The 23,008-nt window shown below is 42.3% G+C and overlaps 1 pseudogene; it reads right to left on the reverse strand.

Annotated features, from left to right (window-relative positions):
- Positions 1-8,619: 8,619 nt before the first annotated feature.
- Positions 8,620-8,771, reverse strand: LOC145345817 (U2 spliceosomal RNA; annotated as a pseudogene).
- Positions 8,772-23,008: the final 14,237 nt, after the last annotated feature.

The following is a 23,008-nucleotide window of genomic DNA, read 5'->3' on the forward strand; positions in this document are numbered from 1 at the left end:
ATGTTCAGTATACTCTGCCAGAATCTTATAATTTAAAGAGTTAGATACTTCCACTCTGTGTCCCCTCTTATTGCATCCCTGTTCACCGGGTAACTCATTACGCTGATTTGGAACACTTTCAGTTCCTCATCTATCCACTGGCCAGTCTGTCCAGCTATTCAAAGTCTGTTCATAGACTTCAATAAAATGAGGGGCTGGATTCTCTGGTATTCTCTAGTCTTGCTGTAATGAACGGAAATTTGGCTGAGCGCCACATTCTCTGTCCTCGTTGGCGGTGGCAGCGGGGCATGAATGGCCAAAATAATTCCAGCCCAGGTCTCTCTGATTTTCAGCTGCAGCGACAGGAAAGTCCTCATCTACACTCCTATAGTGAAAATCGCAGCTTTACAGCCTACTGCAAAGTCTCCATGCGTGCATTGGCTATAGCGATACTACGATATTCAATGTTGTAATCATAGGATGAGAGAAGTACAGCCCACCACTGAATCCTTGATGTTGTCATTGTTGGTATTGCAAACATTAGACTCAGATTAGCTACTGTGGGTTTATGATCTGTTGCTAGCATGAAGTTTCTATCCAACAAAAACTGACTGAATGTTTTGATTCCAAAGATGGTTCCACGTGCTTCCTTTTCTATTTGTACATATTTAAGCTCATTCTCAGTCAGTGTACATCTTCTTTACTTCACTCATGGGATGTGGGCACCGCTGGCTGGGCAAGCATTTATTGCCCATCAGAACACATTACTTTGGATCTGGAGTCATCTGTATGCCAGACCATGTATAGAGTGGCCGATTTCCTTCCCTAAAGGGCACTAATGAACCAAATGGGTCTTTATGCCAATTTCCAGATTTTTATCAATTCAAATCTCACCTTTTGTCATGATAGGATTTGAACCCAGGTCCCCTTGGTAGCTTTGACAAAGGGTCATCTGGACTTGAAACATCAGCTCTTTTCTCTCCTTACAGATGCTGCCAGACCTGCTGAGATTTTCCAGCATTTTCTCTTTTGGCACCAGAGCATTACTTTGCATCTTTGGATTTCTAGTCCAGTGACAATTTCACTATGCCACCACCTCCCCTTGTAAAGGTTATTGGCTTCTCTTGATTATTGCCCCAATGCTTTGAAGCTTCACATGCTAGCTTCAAGTCACAGTTTGTGTTAAAATGGATGAAAAGTGCATCAACGGTCAAGCTTCTCTTGCGTTCATCATAAACATCTTTTCTGCTTTCAACCATTCCCTTTTCACATGTTCTCTACAATTGCTCATGTATTTCAGTTAACACCTTTGCAAACTCAGGCAGGTATTATAGGACATATTGGACCATGCCTCAAAAACTCTTAGCTCAGACCTATCTTTTATTTTGGAGCACTGATTACAGCCTCTATGTTCTCTTTCAGTGGCTGTTGAACATTTTCATTGATTTTCAAGCCAAGGTACACCATTCCAGGTGCACAAAAGCACACCCGCTTTTCTCCAACTTCACATTGTGATCATTGAACCTTTTTAACACTTCATTCAACACGTAAAGATTTTGGGCGAGATTTTATGTACTCACTCGACCTGAGACCAGAAAATCCTGCCTATGGTCAATGAACCTTCCCATTGTCTGTCCCTCGCCCGCTCCAATTTCCATGGCTGGCAGGGTGGTAGAATTCCAGTGTATCTTCCTCTGTTGCAGTTGTGATCAACAAGTCACTTGATTTCACAAGCATTGTGGCATTCCTTGCAAAGTTTTATCCATTGTAGCTTGGAAGATTTTTCGATAAGACTTCACACTATTAGGCAGCTTTGTGTAGGAGTATAACCACAAGTGTGTGTTTATCTTGATATGCTGTTGAATCTCTCGGGCCACATTGTGCTGGGCATTAGCCTGAGTCAACTTTGAGAATACCACTAACTCTGTACCAAGGTTAAGAAGTTGGCAGTGGATACTACTGATCATCAACTGTCTGGTTAATTGTGACTTTGTGGCTTCTGCATTGTGTCACAGTTTAGTCTGATTTGAACACTGCAACAATCAGAGTTGCCCAAAAACTGTGATAAAATTTCACTAGTTCACCATTTCTCTGTAGCTTCTTTAGTTCCTCTTCAACCTGGATTTTGAGAGCATATGGAGCATAACTTTTCAGGCCTGATTTCGATGGGTGCTTCCAACCGATTATACCTTCATAACTGTCTTTGAAAATGTTGTTGTAGCTATTCAGTAGCTAATCAAGCTTCTTGAATCTCTCAACTTGAGCCTGATATCAGCTTAAGAAGCCAGTCATTTCCCAGTAATGTTTATTTGTTGACATATTTCGCTACAACAAAGGGTAACCTTGAGGGACTTGTTCTGGATTTGGACATTGCACTCCATTTTTCCCAATGCATCCAACATTTTGCCAGAATAGGTTTTCAATTGTACTGTACTCTCAGTTGGAGGTCCAACACTTAATTTGCTCGCAGGCATCTCTACTCATATTTTAACAATCTGCAGCCATATCAATGTGTATGTTGATTTACAGTTGGTTTACCAACCGCTCCTGCAAAACCCTCTTTCATTTGGCTGCCTACTGATATAAATATCATAGAATCACAAAACCTTACAGTGCAGAAAGAGGCCCTTCGGCCCATCGAATCCACACTGACCACAATCCCACCCAGGCCCTATCCCCACATCCCTACATATTATACCCACTAATCCCTCTAACCTACGCATCCCTGGACACTGAGGGGCAATTTCTTAGCATGGCCAATCAACCTAACCCGCACAACTTTGGATTGTGGGAGGAAACTGGAGTACCCGGAGGAAACCCACGCAGACACAAGGAGAATATGCAAACTGCACACAGCCAGTGACCCAAGCCGGGAATTGAACCCAGGACCCTAGAGCTGTGAAACAGCAGTGCTAACCACTGTGCTACCATGCCACCCATATATATATGTATATCATATATATGGTTATATATCATATAACCCTTGTTTCCTTTTTGCTTAAGTGCTCTGAATTCACTTCAAGAATGTGCACCCTGTGACATCACTGCTTTCCAATACAACTGGAAGGATTTTTTCTTCCTGCTTTGACCTTCGCTTGGCAAGTGGTTGCAATGTAGCCATTAAAGCATTTGGCATTTGTGAGTGCACATGTTTGTGGTGTGTGGTTGCAATTACAGCGATAATAAGTCATTAGTCATCAATCAACCATACTCTTCTGATCAGGTCTCTCCACTTTAGACTTGGCAGAGGCCTTCTGACAGAAGCTGTATTAGTCACCTGCATTCTTTGATGCCATCTACATGGTAAAAGCAATCTTGCACACCAACTCAAACGTAAGATTTTGTGTGTTTCGTAACTTGGACTGGATTCTTTCATTTGCCAGTTGACGCACCAATCTGTCTCATAATGCACAAAGAATGTGCCAAAGTTGCAATGTAGTGATAAATTCTTCAGTGCCTCAATGTACTTTGCAACTGTCCATGACTTTTCTGGTTTCTATTCACAATTTTTACCTTTCTTCTATATCTAATAGTTTAGAGTTGAAATATTCCTTAGTGATCATTATTTTGAACAGCATATCTTTTGCTTGGCTGAGAATAAGAAGATGTGATAGTTTGCCATACATTCCTGGACTCATCTCCATTAGCAGACTTGCTTTCTTGCACTCAAGTCTGGATCCCTTCACTTTCACCTTTGAGTTCCAAAATATTACCAGCTCTCTAAAGAATGTGCCCATTCTTTCAATACTGGAACAGAAAAGTCCTCTAGATCTTCCCCACGTTCCTCGCCTTCCAATGTAATCAATGGGTGTAGCCGTATTATCCCATTTTCAAACTTATTTTTTGCAAAGATATACATTATTTGTAAAATATCTGAATGAAGGTTACAAACATTTCAAAATGGCCAATGTAGAAAGTGCAATAATATTCAGGTTCTCTGCATTGATCTGGGTGCGATTCTTTGGATTCGCGACTCTGGCAGGAAAACTGGAGTATTTCTCGTTGGCGCCGGCAGCATCTGTTTCACCCACCTGACAGATGCAAATGAGCCCATCACGAGAAACCCACTGGCTTTTCAGAGATCGGATTGCATTAACGGGTTTGCATAATGATTGTGTTGCTGCCCGTTCTGGGCAAGACCCTGACTGGGGCTGGCAGGGCTGGCCAAGAGCACCACAGCGGGTTTGCCAGCCATATTTTCCCTGACAGCCAATTCCCCAGGCCATCATGATTCTCATAGGAAGTCAGCGGACCCGAAGAATCCCCCCCTCCCATGTTGCACTCTGAGGTGCTTCAATACAATAGTAGTCCATGTAATATTCACCATATACAGATTATGCAGAGTGCAGCACATAACAATGATAGTAGATACTTGCTCTGGTAGATATTAAGGACCTTCTGCCCTGGTGTGGTCCAGGAAACAGGACTTCATTTTTAGCAGACATATTGTCCTCTCCACTACCACCCTTGGGAAACATGACAGCAATTGTATCTTCCCACAGCCTCTTGTCCTCAGGTATCTGACTGGAGTCATGAACCACCATTTCAAAGGATAGCCCTTGTCACCCAGCAACCATCCATCATGCAGGAGCCATGAACAATCTTGGCATTTGTGAATGGCGCAGTATGTAGGCATCATGGGAGCTGCCAGAGAAGCTCACACAAATCTGCATTATCTGGGTCATGTGGTCGCATACCATTTGAATGAACTTCCATGGACTGATACCCCCTCCTATTGATAAAGGGCCCTGGCTGGCCGGATGGCAGGCTGGCACCTTGTTAGCCACGTGGATGCAATCAATGGTACCCTGGATGTGGGGAAACTCTGCAATAGCTGCAAAGTCTCTGGCTCACTCAGCCTGATGGCTTGGTCTGTCCTGAAAGGGGTGATGGCTATCTGCTGAACATTGCATCAGCCACCAGCCTGATGCAGGTATGCACAGCTGACTGGGAGGCTCTACAAAGATCACCCATTAACCCCTGGAAGGATCCAGAGTCAGAAAAGTTAAGGGATATATTGACTTTGACAGCCACAGGCATTGTGAATTAGAATTTGAGGCTATCTCTGGCACATTCATCTGGAAAATGAAGGTGATGATTTCCCTTGAGAGGCTGAGCCTCCTGCAGCAGTGGACCTCTGTCATTTGATTTGATTTATTATTGTCACATGTATTAACATACAGTGAAAAGTATTGTTTCTTGTGCACTATACAGACAAAACGTACCGTTCATACCGAAAGTAACGAGAGACTGCAGAATGTAGTGTTACTGGCATAGCTAGGGTGTAGAGAAAGATCAACTTAATGCAAGGTAAGTCCATTCAAAGTTCTAACAACAGCAGGGAAGAAGTTGTTCTTCAGTCAGTTGGTACGTGACCTCAGACTTTTGTATCTTTTCCCTGACGGAAGAAGGTGGAACAGAGAATGTCTGGAGTCCTTAATTATGCTGGCTGCTTTGCCATTAATGGGAGGCTGGTTTGTGTGATGGATTGGGCTACATTCATGATTTTTTGTAGATCCTTGCAATCTTGGGCAATGCAGGAGCCATACCAAACTGTGATACAACCAGAAAGAATGCTTTCTAAAGTGCATCTGTAAAGGTTGATGAGAGTTGTAGCTGACACCAAATTTCCTTAGTCTCCCGAGAAATAGAGGCGTTGGTGGACTTTCTTAACTGTAGTGTCGGTATGGGGGGACCAGGACAGGCTGTTGGTGATCTGGACACCTAAAAACTTAAAGCTCTTGAATGTTGAGGTAGATGGATCTCTGCCTGTAGACTCTGGCAGCTGGATCATGGGGATATCTGTGGTGTCATTCTCTTTGCCCACCCTGTTGTCCCTAAACACTCTGTGCCTGAACGTTTCCTCTGAGATGATGCCTGCGACAATCTGGTCTCCTCTCTCACCAGCCCCTTTCCTCCTCAGAGGAGGAGATGCTTCCTGCTGAGTACACAGCGGAGATGCTAATGAGGCTGATCCATGCACTGTATGTGCCAGAAGGCTGAAATGCTCAGAGATCTTATGAGACTAAGATGTCCCGAAAAGTCCAGAAAATACGCCACAACCTCAGAAGAAAGCAGTGAAAATGTTTAGGAATCTTTCTGTATGCCTGCAACAAACTCTCAGTAACTCCTACCCAACTCAGCCTGCCTTTGCCCGTGCTCACTTTTATCCTAATCTCGGATGATAAATGAGCAAAAATGGATTGGTACCCTGCCCATGCTGCCCATACACGATCCTAAAAATCACATGAGCAATGTAAAATTCAAATCAATTGATCATTAAATCCTTTTAATTAGTTTTTTTATTGTTGGCCAGTGCACATCAACTCGCACTTGCGCCCACCGGCCAACAATGCGTGCGCGATGACACCGGGATGTGCACCTAACATCTTTTCATGTAATTTTCTTCACTTCTGGGTTGAGCACATGTCCCACATTTTGGACATAATATTCTGGCCCATTTCTCTGCTGATTCAGTGAATTTCCGATGAGGTTACAACGGCAAATCAGGAGAACCATTGTTGTAAATTCCAATACTAACTCTGATATCTCTAAGTGTGAGGGTGGCGACACTTCTGCCAATTGCACTCAGAGATTAAAAGAGCTTTGATAAAAGGAAAGCCAGAAACCTGTAACAAAAACAGAGAATGTTGGAAATGCACTGCAGGTCCACCAGCCTCTGAAGAGGAAATGGCCTGGCTAACCTGATTATTGCCCTTTCTCTGAGTGCCGCCAAGTGATATTTGTGCTTTACTGGGTTGTGGAAGTTCTATTTCACGTAAGACATTATCCAGGCAAAAAAAAAATCAAAAACAGAAGTAACTTACATCATCCAGGGTGGTGAGATGAGAAGTAGATCAAGAATTTCAGCCTGAGAAACTGAGGAAATGAACCTGTACTATAAATAACAGACTGAAAGAGAGCAAGTGAGATCAGGAAGAATTGAAGGATAGGTAACAAACACAACATAGAATTTGAACTAAACCAGCAAAAAAAATCAGAATAACGAAAGCATATTGTTTAGATGAAGTAACAGAAAATTAATAACAGCTTATATATAGTATATCAGTACAATATATGAACTAGATTGTCAAAAATATTTGTAAAGGAGTAAAAACTACAGCAGCTGAAGTCAAAGAGCTAATAAAGAAAGAAATGATTACAGGTCCTGTGCTGGCAGCTGAATGTAGACAAATCAAAGTTTAGTTTTTTCAGGTCCAGTTGTAATCAGTCACCCTAGTTAGTAGACTTACCTATTTATGGACTTGTAAGTAAAATGTTTGAGATTCTCCGGCCTCCCAGCTGTATGTTTCCTGCTGGTGGGAGTATTCCCAATGACATCACCCCACGTTGGTGGAAAATCCGTGGACAGGTGTGCACTGCCGGTGGGACCGGAGAATCCCCTCAGTGTGAGCGGCCAGAGAACTCCGGCTGATTTGTTTGTTTTACATTGAATTACATTGATTAAGGCCCAAATTCTACATAAGGACAGCTTGATTGGAAAGTGTGAACCTGATTGTAGGCGGCACTGGCAGACAGTGAGTGAATGAAGGGGTTTCAGAGCGATTCGAGATCAGGGTGGGATGGGGTGAGGCAATTCTACAGCAATTTGGGATGAGACTCAAGCTGTGGGGAGGGGTGGGGAGGGGAGGGGAGGGGTGGTGGAAATGTGATGGGGGGGGGAAATGGGGTGGCTGGGTCCAAGGACTCTTTCTGGGGTTTGGGGTATCATTACTGCACTCTGCACTTCCTGATTCATAGTGAAGTTCTAAAAGATGCACATTTCTAAAACATAGCAGGGTTTCTTCTGACCAGTTGGTTGCTCTCATTGTAGCTCTGTTACTGGGCTGCATTCAGTTTGGATTACCCCCTGGCATCAGGTTAATGACATCATTGGGGTGGTGTTGTGCTCCTTTAAGGGTCATGTGATCTGTTCAGCCAATTAGGTCAGAGCACATGAATCCTAGGGGAAGCGCGGATTTTCCTTGTCTGTGAGGAGTCGTGAGTATGGAGAGGACATTTCAGGTAGACTATCTGACATATGCAAAAAATTGTGGGTTCAAATTGGCTCCCTGGAATGGTCATGGCCAGAACAGGCCCAGTGATGGGTGAAATTCTTGCCCAAGGAAAAAAGGTGAGGAAACACCTGGACCATTTGAGGAGGAAAAGATTGCATTCAGAACAAATGGGGTATTCCGTTCCAAGTATGCCTTTTAGTGATATTGCTCTGGATGAAAGTAATGCAGTAAGAAGTCTCACAACACCAGATTAAAGTCCAACAGGTTTATTTGGTAGCTTTCGGAACACTGTTCCTTCATCAGGTGTGTAGAGAGTTCTGATCACAAACAGGGCATATAAAGGCACACACAGTTTACAGAATACTGATTAGAATGTGAGTCTTTGATTAGAATGCAATTTTTTTTTGTTTTTATTCCAATTCAATCCAAGCAAATCCAATTCAGAGTCTCAACAAGTTGAGACATTCTCGATCCAAGCTGAAAAGACAGGGCCCTCACCTTCTGTCTTGGGCTTGATCCACATATAGAACATTACAGCGCAGTACAGGCCCTTCGGCCCTCGATGTTGTGCTGACCAGTGGACATGATCCATGCTGATTGGAGTAGGCATAGCTCCTCCTCCAAGGCTTGATCTCATTTGCATCTTAGTCAAAAGGCTGAGATGCCGCTTTGAAAAGTTGCTTCAAATGAAGCTAAAATGTAACCTAATGACTGCAACAAAATACAGCATGTCGATACTACACTTGATCTTAGCCAAAAGGCCGAGATTAGAATGCGATTAATGTAGCAACAAGCTACTCTGAGGGAGAATCAAGCAATGTTCCAGTGGGAACTGGGGAAATTATCTGCACTGATGCACCTTTGCAAGTTGAGAGTCAACCCATTGAGGTACAAACAAAAGTCGCATTACTGCCAGAGCGCCTGCTAGTGAACTATGATGCTCCCAAAGGATAGAGAAGTGACTTACTGTATTAGGAACTGTACTTGAGATCATTTGTTGTATAATATTGTAAATAGTTCAGTTGTTATTGAAATGTATTAATTGGGAATGTAAAGAGGGAGGGATATGGTAGACAGTCATGTGACCCATTTGGCCAATTGGGTCAGAGTGCGCAAATCCTGGGTGAAGAGTGGGTTTTCCTTGCCAGTTAGGAGTCTGGAATTGTGAAGTACGGAAGCCTTCAAATCGCTCTTTGTACCTATTACCTTAATAGACTATTAACTTGTTAATCTACTTGTTGGTCACCAGTTTTTGAAAGATACTACAATAGGGAAACCATTTTGAATGCTAGGTTATCCCCAACTTTAGAAGGAGAATCATTCATTGTCATAAAAGTGATAGGAGACACTGGTGTGGTGGGTCGTAGCTGAAAGGTTTCTCTGTCCAATTTGAACCTCTCCCAAACATCAATGTTGCTGGGTAAGGAAGGTTAAAGTCTTGGTTCGGGCTGGGTGGGGTGGGGTGGGGTGGGGTGGGGGGGAGGGGGAAACCTGCTGTTTGAGCTATAGAGACATTTGTTGAACTGAATTAGTGATCACATTTTTATTTGCTGAAATATATGATGAATTCTCAACCTTTCCTAGAGACAAAATATATCACCACATGTTTGAGTAATTGTGGGAAAATATGTAGGTGGCCACAAGGACATTTTGCCCAGTGACCATGAAATTAGCTTGGTGTAAGTTCTAAATTCAGAATGCTATACTCTCTGTTTCCTATCCTTCAAAATTAAGCATTAATATATATTTCTGATACCACATATTGATAAAAACGTATCAGGTTTGTGAAGGATAATGACATTTATTGGTACAATTTGAAACACATTCATATTCAATGCACCACTAACTTGCAGAAAATCCCAGTCTGGCTAATTCAAATACTATCTGCCCTCAATAATTACCTTAATCAGTATTTTGGCCAACTTGCAGTATTCTGTACAGGTCAATAAAACATTATTTGTAAAATACCTAGTAGCAGTAATCAACAGATTATTGCCAGGAATAACAGGCTCCGATGATTGGTTTGGGTAAAGTAATGTTATTACACACAGAGTGATTTGGAGAAAAAAATCTTCCTCAGAACTGCACACCAGTTTTAATTTTGGCACTGCCCAAAAACTGTAAATTGTTTTAAACAAATTATTTTAATTTGAACCCTTACAAAGTGCCCACATACAAATCCCTCCCAATCAAAAAAAGCTGGAAAATTAGCAGGAATTAAATGGAAACAATTGATTGATGGAAAGAACAATAAAGTAGCAAACTGTTAATATAAACACATTAAATACTAAATGGAATGGATTCAAAGCCAATTTACAGCCAACTGATCTTTTTTTATCTGAAGTCTGAACTTCTAATATAATCCCATCATACAAAGGCACCTTGTGAATAAACTGGGTAACTTGGAGACTTTCAGTATGTAATCAGAACTTTTGATGTTGCTTGTAGAAGGTAGATTGAGGTAGATAGCTCCAGGTGTCTGAGATTCTGACTTAAGGGGGAGGTGCATGCAGAGCCTGGAATTTTAATGTGGTTTTTGTGTGAAAAACATTTTAATGTTCTCAGTGGACCTGAGTTATTTTTCTGTTAAATATTGTACGTTGATGAAATTGAGTTGTTTGATTACCTTTTTATTCTGGAATTGATATTTGATAATATGTAAAGAGTAGTGAATGCCATAAGGCCGAATTGAAGGAAAGCAATGGGATCATGGTGCTAAGAACACTGGGGATAAGAATTAAAAGATTGCTGGTAGATTGAGATAGAGAGGTGGGGTTCATGTTATGTGTTCTTGGATGAAGTGCTCTCTAACTTCCACCAAGGCTTGGCAATTGAAGGTTGGTGAAATTCATGGAGAAACAGCAAGTGTATTAATGATTCCGAAAACATATTTGCTGGAAATCTAACAGAATAATTGCAGAATGTTCTACATTTGACCACCTCCATGAAACCAGCTAATCTAAGTCGGCCACAATGTTTAACAATCTACACCTCAAGGACAAACAAAGAGCTGAACCGTGCACTCTTTTTACTCTTTTTATTGTCCTCTGACTTTCCAGCCGGAATTTTACCAGCATTTCTGCCCCAGAATTGGGGTGGGCAAGGCTCGCAGAATGGCATTCCCTGTTGGCCTCTGGCGAGATCTTACAAGCCTCGGGCAGGTGAGGTGGTAAAATTCCCGTTTCCATGTTTCTGATACCAATGTGTGAGACGTAGCATTTTTGTTATTTTTTTCTCTGGTTCAATAAATCTGCCCCTTCTTTATCTGAAGAAAACCTTGTTTGATTGGCTCCTTAATGCTCACTGCATGAATAGTTACATACATTCTGATTTGGTAAAGGCATATTCTCGTGAAAAAGAAACTTAAACCCTTTGCAGTGACTGACAAAAGAAGCTGAGTAAAGGGAGCTAGTTCATTCCTCAGCTGACGAAACAATGTGAAATTTGTTTCCTCTGATAACTGTTGATAGTGCTGATGTGCCTTGGTCTTTCCTGAGATGATTTTGCGCTATTTGGGTTCAGGTGGATTATTTCACTTTTATTTGTCATGTACAAAGTTGGTGATGGAATCGTGTAATATGCTTTATCAGCGAATAGGCAATAACTGACATCGCAAGACCAGCACAAAAATTCGATCAGTTCCTTGATACTGTGGCAAAACGTTTGGAAGTAGAAATGACAAACACCTCACACTGAAAATTGAACACAGTGAAAGAGACATTGGATATTGAAGTTTTCAATGTAACAATGGATTTTGATCAACCAAGCCTAATTTATTTTTATTAGGGATCCATTAGGATTTTAAAAATTAGGAAATGTGTTCAAATGTTGTTAGAGCTTTTGGGGTTGCACTAGGGCGATTTGCAGATGTCTTCGTTGAGACATAGCAGATGCCAAATGTGCAGTGAACATAATGACTGCTACTAGAGAGATATTAAACCAAAGGAACCATAATAGACTGGAGTTCTTTCACTCCCCACATAAGTCCTGTGTTCATTTTGAGTGGGATTCTGGTCATCGCCATCTTAAAGGTCTTTAATCTTAGAGTCATCGCTGCCATTGTGCAAAGCCTTACCTGTCATAAGATTGATGTTAGGCCATTACTTCAGGTTATAACTTAATTACAGCCTTCCAATAGGAAACCTATCACTGGTGCAAACAACTGAGCTTTGCTTTTTTTCACAATGCATCATGAAATGGTGGGATCTATCTATTATCCTCAGTAGCTTAAAGCCAAAATATAGGCAATCGAATCTGATTACTCTGTGTAACTAAATAGGGGCTGAGAGTATAAATGCTGAACGGGCCCTGCTTTCGCTATCATAGGATGTGCTGCACAGTGCATTTGGAATAGGTGACAAGAAGAAAGATGTTTCACCCCAGGCTACCAATTTAGATAATTAATGTCACTGATATTAGTCTGCCATGTTGAGGGCAGGAGATCATTTCAAATGGTCTGAGCCACGGGTAGCAGTAGACATTAAGATATAGGACGATCTTCTTCCACCAGGGAACTGAAAATTGGCTTAATTAGAGAGAAGTTTGTTCTAATAAAGGTAAATAATAAATACAAAGTTAAAAGCATTATGTGGGTTCAAACTGAGTGAACCATTTGAAAAACCAGGTGAGAGGTAATTCACTTACTTTTCATGAGGTTATTGGTGAATAAATGGATTGGGCTGACTATATAATGGAGCTCATTTCTGCCCATACAACAATTATATCATGGAGTATGGCTATCTAATAGAACTGTTGAGTACGTTCTCGTTCATATTGTGCATTGTCAGATATACATCAGTGTTGTACCATGGAGTGGCAAAATCCACCACACATTGTAATTCCAATCTGAGCCTACCCTTGTGGAGAAAATGCTGAAGTGTCATCACCGATTTGAAACATTGGGTGCCATTTTCTGGCCCTGTTGTGGTGGAGGCGGGGCTGTAAAATGTGGCGAGCTGTTCAGAAGTCCATTGACTTTGATGGAACTGGAAAATCCCACTGGTGAGAGGAGCTGTAAAATTCCACCCATTAATTCTGTTTCTTTCTCCACAAATGTTGCCCAACCTGCTGAAGCTTTCCTGCATGTGTTGTGTTTTACTCCAGATTTCCTGCATCTGCAGTATTTTACTTGTGGAGAGCATCAAGTAAAGACCAGATGCTTCTTAGGAGGGAAAACTGGATGTAAAACAACTTCAGATCACCGTTGTGCACTTCAGAATACACGATACTATAATACTTATATTATTACTGCCATTATTATATTAATACATACTTTATAAAACATAATAATACATTAGCAGAGGCCTTTCTGAAAGTACCTGACTTGTTCCTAAAGCCAGGGATATACTCAGGGAATTTGGTGACTAAAGTGGTAAAAAGGGAAAAAAATGTGCTAACCTAGAAACAAGATCAAACATCTGCACATAATAAAATACTGGATCATTACCAGATTGTGAATTATATGGAGTAAACAGGCCAGACAGTGTGTCAAGCTGCATACAAATCTTCACAGGCAACAGTGAGAGCTCAGCAGCCACAAGCACTGGAAGGTTACAGAGTTTGCTCAGTCCACCAGAACTAACCTTATAGGAACATGTGTGGAAACCTTTACAGATGCACGATGGGTTAGTTGATTTTTGAATGAGAAATGAGATCTTTTATGTCTATCAGAGAAAGAAGACGGGACCTCAGTTTAATATCTCATTCCAAAGAATACCACAAGTGAGATTCTCCGGCCTCCCAGTCCGCTGGCGGGTAGGTAGCAGGATGTTTGCTAGTGGTGGGATTCTCTGGTCCTGCCACTGTCAATGGGAATTTCCACTGACGTCACTCCACACTGGTGGGAAACTGGTGGGTGAGGGTGCGCTGCCAGCGTGACTGAAGAATCCCGTCAACATGAACAGCCAGAGAATTCCGGCTCAAATCTCCAACTGTGTGGTGTTCCCTCAGCAACCTACTGGAAAATGTCTTTTGTATATAAATTCTGGAATAGGAGTTGAACCTCTGACCCTCTGAGTGAGAGGTACTATTGCTCCCAACTGAGCCATGGCTGACCAGCTAGGAAGGGGTTCCAATTACAACTCAAGTAACAGAATTGTCTATCACTAGCGGATGATATTAAACTGTGATCAAATCTTGTAACTTCCAAGATAGATGTTGGCAAAGTACAAAGAACAAAGAAAGGTATCTTCACAGATTCAAAGTTGGCAAAAGTAACAAAGGGGAGGTGTTGAGAATTATTTTTACACTTCAAGTAATCTGGGATGCATTGTTTGAGCAGCTCCTGTAAACAGATTAGATAGTAACTTTTTAACTTCACAGGACAACAGAGAACGAGCAGAGAAGTGGGACTAATTGGATAGCTCTTTCAAACATCAGGCACAGGCACAATGGGCAGAATGGTTTCCTCCTTTGTTGTATCATTTTATGTTTCTACAGAAAGTAAGGTGGCACCCATTGTTTTTTGGACAAATGATTTTGAATTGTACAGAAAGGCACAGCTTTGCCTATGCAGTGATACCTCACACTGTGTCACCTCCCATTAACATTTTCCGGTTAAATATCTGCAATCATCTTTTGATTATTAGGGTACGTGACTCCATGAAGATACTTGAAAATGTTGGCACGTGACTTAAGAGCGAATAAATGTTGCTGGATTTTTCCATAGATATAAGCATTAATCCGTATTACTCAGCGCATTGAAGCTTACTACATTCCTATATGTCAGCCTTGTGACTACACTTTAAATGCACATCATTGGTTGTAAAGAACTTTGAGATGTCCTGAGATCACGAAAGGCGCTATATAAACATGCTGGGGAGAGTTTTTCTGTTCTGCCCACCACGGAAATCATAGCACACAGGGATGGACCATGCAAAGGTACGTTGACCTCAGGTGGGATTTTCCGGTTTTGGGGCAGGTGTGGCTGAAAAATCCCAATCATCATGTTTACATGCCATAGAAAGCTGATGGATAATAAAGTAATGGGTATGAGATCATTGTTCCCCTTAAGACTGTACGGAAGGAGTGCGACCTGTCCCTGTTAGATACAGAATTTTCTGCACCCTTGTTAAAAATTGGATAGCAGTCCTGTTAAGCGATATTATTGCATCCTGCAAGGCATGGGAAAACCAAATGTGACCTGCGATTGTTTTCCAAATCAGAGAGTTGTGTAAGTATAAAATAAATTCAAATTAAGAAAGAATGAACAGGGAAATTGCAGTTGTCAAAGCAGAATTATCTTTAAAAGTGTTTCATCACAATATACAACTAAGACAATGAATTATGTCAAGATGATTTTTGTTATTGTGTCAAATGCGTTTGCAAGTTCTTTTGAGCAGTGATGTCCCTTTAATTCATGTAGCATACTGCACCATGGCTAGGTAATGAGGACACAGATGCATCTATAGTTTTGTGGAGAATCAAGCTCAAGCTACCTAGAAGGATATATAGAGCAGCGCTAAACCACAAAGAAATAGGACATGGACCAATCCAAATCTGACAGGGAATCAAACAGTGTCACAAACCATGACAAATCACCAGTCCCCACATAAAATGTCATTTGTAAATAACAGCAGGAAATATATTCTTAATGTAAATTGCAAAATGGTCTACATCTTAAACCATATAATGGTTAAAAAGGGACAGTTCCACTTCAGATATACAAGTGTACCACTTTTATTTCCATTCTTCCAACAGGAATCAGTAGTTATTTTGAAATAATTGATATTGTGTTATATATAGTTTAACCTTGAACAGTTATTACTGAAAATGGACTATCATAATTCAAGAATCTTGACACACATACTAGGTTAACTGTTCCAGGATATATTGAAGCACCCTGACAGTAGATCACTAAATTAGTAATAGTTAATTTTAAAATGCCATTATTGAAAACTTCATTAACATAGTTGACTATGTGCATGGTGCATTTCAACAACACATCATTTTTTAACAGTAAAAATGCAATGTTGATGCTCATAAAATCTCATCATAAGTTTCATTTTATAGTGATCAGGTAGCAAATATAAGATGATGATTGCTTCAAGTAGGTGAGAATCTTTACGGGATCTTAAGGCCTCGCCCAAGCGAGACTGAAATTCCTGCCCCAGGTCAATGGGCATTTCCATTATCCACCCCTTACCCATTCCGATTCTGTGGCGGGCAAAGCGATAGAATTCCAGCGCACAAATCTAGAGCCTTTGTGTCAAGCTAGTGGAAATATATTTGAAGAGTCTCAAACTACAGGTTCTGAATTTTCTCTTATATTCTTTGTTGGGATGTGAATATCACTAGAAAGATCAGCACTTGTTGCTTCTTCCTAATTATTCTTGAGAAGGTGGTTGCAAGCTGCCACTGTAGCAAGGTGGAGATACATCAACAATGCAGTAAGGAAGAAAGGTTTTGAGGTTTTTGACCCAGTTACAGGAGAGGCATAAATGCTATCATTCTGGATCAGGAGGGTGTGTGGCTTGGAGAGGACCTTGCTGCTGGTGGTGTTCCCATACATCTACCGTCCTTGTCCATCTAGAGGTTGTGTGTTTGCAAGGTGATGTCACAGGAGGTCTAATGCATCTTGGGTGGTGCACACTGTTAGGATTGTGTGTTGGCGGTGCAGGGAGTGAATGTTTAAGGTAATAAATGGAACACTGATCAAGTGGGCTGCTTTGTCCTGGATGGTATTGAGCTTTTTGAGTGCTGTTGGAGCTGCACCCATCCAGGCAAATGCAGATTTTTCCACCACACTCTTGACTTGTGCCTTGAAGATGATGGACAGACTTTGTGGAGTCAGGAGATTAGTTACTCACTGCAGACTTTCCAGTCTCTGACCTGCTCATGTCGCCACCCTATTTAAATGGCTGGTCCATTTATATTCCTGGTCAATATAAGGCCCAAGACTGGTGATAGGAGAATCATTGATGTGAGAACCAGTGATGTTAATATGCTAATGTCATTGAACATCAAAGGGAAATGATTAGATTCTCTCTTGTTGGAGATGGTCATTGCTAGGCATTTGTGTGGTGCATACCAGCCCAAACCTGAATGCTGTCCACTTCCAGCTGCGTACATGCATGATTACTTCAGTACCCGAGGAGTTGTCAACACTGTGCAATCATCATCAAACATCCCCATTTCTGACCTTATGATGAAGGGAAGGCCATTGATGAAGCTGCTGAAGATGGTTGTGCCAAGGATGCAACCTTGCTCGTGTAACAATGTCCTGGGACTGAAATGATTGGCATCCAACAACCCCAACCATCTTGCTTCATGTTCGGTATGAATCCAACCAGGGGAGAGTTTTCTCCCTGATTGCCATTGATTTCAGTTTTGCGAGGACACTTGGTGCCATACTCTGTCAAAAACTGCCTTGATGTCAGTCCCTCTCACCTCACCTCTTTAATTCAGCTCTTTTGTCCATGTTTTGAACAAGGTTGCAGTGAGATCTGGAGCTAAATGGCCTTGGGGGAGCCCCAACTGGTGATCAGCTCATTGCTGAGTAAGTGCAGCATGATCCCATTGTTAATTACATCTTCCATCATGTAGCTGATGACCAGGGGGAGACTGACAAGTTTATAATCAACTGGATTAGATTTATCCTGCTTTTGTTGACAGGTCGTACCTTGGAATAAAAAACTAGTCTCAGTAATGGAAACTACTATTGATTGTCATATAAAAAAACCATCTGGTTTACTAATATCTGCTGAATGTTGGTTTTAAGGAGATTAAGGAGCAATTGTGAAGACATAGATATGCTGAACAATAATTGTTTATTACACAGAGGCAAGGTGGTTAGCACTGCTACCTCATAGCACTAGGGACCTGGGTTCAATTCCTGGCTTGGGTCACTGAGTGCAGTTTGCACATGTCTCCTCATGTCATGTCATGTCAGTGCAGACTCAATGGGCTGAATGGCCTCCTTCTGCTCTGTAGAATGGCAATACTTATTTAGAGCTATACAAGACTTGGACCTGAATTTTTTGGTTGGCAGAGTCACACTTCTCGCCGTCTGAAGAGTTGGTGGATACACGTACTCACTGACTCCGAGTGTCCCACAGACATTTCACACTTGAATGAAAATTAAATGGCTGCGGGTGGAACTTCCACCTCTCAGTCTGATTGGCTGGCTGCAATGGGTTGAAGAGAAATTGCAGGACAATGCCTGATACCAAGCCTGGCCACTAGAGGCAAGATGAGTTCAAGGGGTCTCAGGCAAGGAGGTAAGGAAGCCCAGGAGGGGTGGGGGTGGGCGGGGGTTGCTGGGGAGTGGGGGTGTGAAGGAGACAATTGGGGTCTTGGGGGAGAGCTCATGGGGAATAAAGGTCTGGAGGCCAGCAAACATTAATGGGGGTGGTGGAGGGTGTGGTGCCCAATTTTAGAAGAGCCCCCCTTCCTGCCCGAGATATAAGTCTGTTGATTTTTGGGCTTCCCCCAGGCAAGGTCAGTCCTCCTAACCAGCCTCAAATTGCCCCAAATGACCTCTAATTGGCCACTTAAGGGCCTCACATGGGGCAAAAGCAGTGTGATGGATGGTAATCAGCAGGTGGGCTTCTTGTCCATTGTTTTCCTGATACGATGAGACTTCATGGGATCAATGTTGAGGAGTCCCAGAGCCACTTCAACCTAACTGTACATCAGTGTTCCACCACCTCTGGTGAATCTATCTTGATGTGGGTCAGGACATGCTCAGTTCATCATAACCCCAAATTAGAATTTTTTTAAGGGAGACATGCACTTTTAAAAGAAATACAAGTAAACACTCAGCAAAAGGTGGCTGATGATGTAAAATGATGTAAGATTATTGCTTCAAATTTTCTCCCAAACAACGTTTTCTCTTAAATGTCTTCACCAAGGATCCACCTCCAGTGTTTCAACCTCTTTTTGGCATTCTTCTACCCTGGATCACATGTATATTCAAACTTTGCTTTTTATACACTCTCTTAGATAACCAGCAATGTCACCATAACACCGCTGCTTCACGGGCCTGTCGTAAGGAATCACCAATCTTTTGGCCACCTTGGATCTTTGACTCTCACAAGCTGACAATCGAGGTACCCTTTAAACTTGGGCCACAGTCTCAGTGCAGCTGGGCTTTGCTGGCGTGTTGAGGTCCACATGATGCATGCAACATGCACAGCTGTTTTTTGTGGCAGAGTGTGGTAAGGCCTGGAGAGAAGATCAGCGTGCTTCTTTGGAGATAAACACATCATGTTTCTGGCAGGAACCAACACTCAGCCATTTTTTGGTAAGATTTCAGCCAGGGTACAATAGAAACTGAGCTATTGCCTAGAAATCAGAGACCCACATAGAAAAGCAGCAGCACTTAGTTCAGTTGTGAGAAGGTGAGTGCAATTGGAAGCAGGATTCCACAGACACAGCCAGTACAGGCAGGGCAAGACAAACAGACAGAAAGTAAGTCCCAGAAACTAAAGAGGAAAGTCCCTGAAATCAGGGAGAAAGACACAAGCAAGTTCCAAAAAGAGCTTCTGGTCAAAGGAAAAAAGAACGGGCATCTGGAACAAAAGGTGCTGATAAGTAAAGTTGAGCGAGAAGAGCAGAGATGCTCCCAATTAAAGACAGCGCTACAATGTGCAGACCTGAGGATGTCAGCTTGTGAGAGTCAAAGATCCAAGGTGGATCGGTGGATACCGATTGGAGCCGGTATTCACTGTGCTACCCCCTGACCCCCCTGCTGGATCAGAACCAGTATTTGCACCTCCCTCACTAATCAGAGCCAGTATCCCCCCCCAACCGCTAACTGGTGCTAGCCTGTCTCTTGCTCCGAACATTGGATCCCTTCCTCTTACCCCGCCCCCCACAGTCAATGCCAATGCGCAACCATCCCCCGTCCCCAGTTCCAATGTCCATACTCACCCACAATCACAAATAAATGCCCCCACCCCTTCCTCCACCATAAACTTCCATTGGGGTGTGTCCGTGGCACTGTTTCTTGGCAGAGGTTAGCACTGCCACGTGATCATGGGTATGGTGCCAACCTGGCAGTGCCAACCTATGCCAGGGGCTGTGCTAGATGTCATTGCCATCTGGAGCCGGGAGCCATCACCAAATCTTGAGTTCCCGTTGTCATTCCTGAGGATGGCGAGCAGGGGCTCAGGACCTCGTCCCACTCCTAGTACTTCCTATAGGGTCATAAAAAAATGTTATTCCAATTCAGGCATCTAAACAGCCACAAATATACAGACAACTTTTAAAATTTAAACTAAAACTTGCAGATACAGGTTAAACCCAACATGCATGAATATAAATATAACTTATGAAAAACTCTGGGCAGGAGTTCTCCCTCCTCCCCTCTGTGGCATGTTTTGTGGTGACAGGAGGCACTGCTCCGCTCAGTGGTGGCAGCATCTTATGGTCCCACTTTTGTCAACAATGTGTTCTCTTGATTGCACCCTTCACCACTGGGAGATACACGGCGGGGGTGTGTCATTGCCGTGACAGTAAGATGCCGCCAGCGCAAAGACCAATGAGATTTTGGTGTATATCTATTTTCTAACATGAGTTACATCACAGAATGTGGAAATGGGCTGAGTTCAAAGAAAGCTGGCTCAGGGGCAAGATACATGCTTGCTTGTTGCCTTCCAGGAGTACGCAGCAAATGAAGCCAGCTGCATACCTGATCTGTGTATATTGGTGCTGGGGGTGTCAGCATGTGTGACTCAGGATCAAGAAGAAACAGCAGTCACTCGGAAACATTGCAGACATCCCTCTGTCACAGGAGGAAGCTCAATTTTCCAGCTACCGTGCAGAATCCAGTGTCTCCAAACTAATTACTAAACTGCCAAAATCAGCTCTAGGGAATTACCCAACCTGATGACCATATCTACGCTACATCGTGAGCAAATCAAGGACCAATGCATATTTTTTTCTTTACCTTTGTCTGGACTTTTAGTTTCCCATTCCTGATCGGTTTGTACATGTGTGTGTTGTGTTTTATTATTTTCTTGGGTTTTAGCAATTAATAAGTGTAGTCTTTCTTTGACCCAAGAAAGTCTGGCTTCTTTTAAAAAATAAATGCATTTGGACTGGCAAAAGTCTGGCGGCACTGTAGTACAGTGGTTGGCACTGCTGCTTCACAGCTCCAGGGACCAGGGTTCAATTCCCAGCTTGGGTCAGTCTCTGTGTGGAGTTTGCATCTTCTCTCTGTGTCTGTGTGAGTTTCCTCCCACAATCCAAAGATGTGCGAACTATGTTGATTGGCCATTTTAAATTGCCCCTTAGTGTCCCAGGGTGCATAGGTTCGAGGGATTAGCAGGTGAAATATGTAGGGATATGGGGATAGGGCCTGGGTGGGATTGTGGTCGGTGCAGACTCGGTGGGCCAAATGGCCTCTTTCTGCATTGTAGGATTCTATAAAAGGTATCCATAGTGGGTAAGGGATCCCTTTTACATAAACCTTGTTGTGACCAACCAAAGTAAGGGGGATGGTTGAAGAAAGACATAGAGGCAGCTAATTCCTCTTCACCTGGAAGCTTAATAATAGGGTCCTGGTCAGGTAGTTAACCAATTAGAAATCTCATCTTGGGACACCAGGGATGACAATGGAAAGGTCTGGGACATTGTTCTATGCTATGATTTAGAGAGTGTGAAATGTTAGGCTATTGCATGACTATTCTCTGGGACAGCTCTCTCAGATGTTAGTGCGAGAGATTTTGTACGGTCAGTGGGTTGGATGTCCCTTTGTTGCTTGCCACAAGGCTATGAACCTTTATCTTTGAAAATAGAATTTTTCAATTTTCAACTGATTAAAGATTTGATCTGAGACAGAGCAACCTGCTGAAAAATGCAAGGTCAATTCCAAGATGGAGGTGAGAAACAAACAAATCACCCTCAGGGGAATGTGAAGAGAGAGACATTTCCTACATGTCTAAAGTCTGATTTGCCTACAGTCCAAAGATGTGCAGGTTAGGTTGATTGGCCATGCTAAATTGACACTAATGTCAGGGGATTAGCAGGGTAAATGTATGGCATTACGGGAATAAGGCCTGGGTGGGATTGTGGTTGGTACATACTCGATGGGCCGAATGGCCTCCTTCTGTGCTGTAGGGATCCTATGATTCTACAATCCAGACACCTATTGAAATTCATAGGACCAAAATTTATGGCTAAGGAAGGAACAGCCCAAAAATGTGCAGGTTAAATAGGTTAGCCATGGTAAATGCATGGGGTTACAGGGATAGGGTGGAGGATGGACCTGGGTAAGGTACCCTTTCTGGCCAGGTGCAGATTTGATGGGCTGAATGCCTTCCTTCTGCACTGTAGGGATTCTATGGTATTAAAAATGCAAAGTACTGGTTATTGAAACAATAGCTGTCACAGACCCACCCAAAACCTTTTGGAAACACACAACAGAGGATAATTTCAAGGCAAGGCTGCCAGCTACTTGAAAGAGATTGTAAGTGACACAGGCAGTGTCAAGAAATGGTTCAGCGGAGGAAAGTTCTCTCTCAATCTTTCTCACTCTTTTGGAATAAGTGTTTCACCCAGTTTGTAAAACCAACTGTACCAGAAACCTACCAGCAACCTGAGCTCTCATAATAATTGTATCATCTTCTACGTCTGACCACATATAAGAAACCAGCTAATCCAATGCGACCACAATGATTAAAATCTATGGCTCAACGATATCCAAAGGGCACTTAACCATTCCTTTATTTTCATTGGACTCCCCTTATTTCTGATATGTGTGATGTTGCATTTCATTATTTATCTTGAGTTTAGTGCTTAATAATTTTGTTCTTTTTTTGACTCATGAAAACCTTGTTTGATTAGCTCCTTATTTCTCACAGTGTAAATACTTAAATATATTCTGATTTGGAAAAGGTATATCCTCATAAAATAAACTTTAATCTTTTTCATGACCAACCAATGGGGGTTGAATAATGGGGAGCCCAGTTTGCCCCTTCTCACTTGTCATAACTTGTTTCTGATATTTAGGTCAGTGCTAGGTAATCCATCTGATTTTATTCTTATTCAACTTTTCTGGAGCAGTTGGA

Source organism: Carcharhinus amblyrhynchos, chromosome 7, assembly GCF_965287045.1.
Source record: "Carcharhinus amblyrhynchos chromosome 7, sCarAmb.v2.hapA, whole genome shotgun sequence".
NCBI lineage: Eukaryota > Metazoa > Chordata > Chondrichthyes > Carcharhiniformes > Carcharhinidae > Carcharhinus > Carcharhinus amblyrhynchos.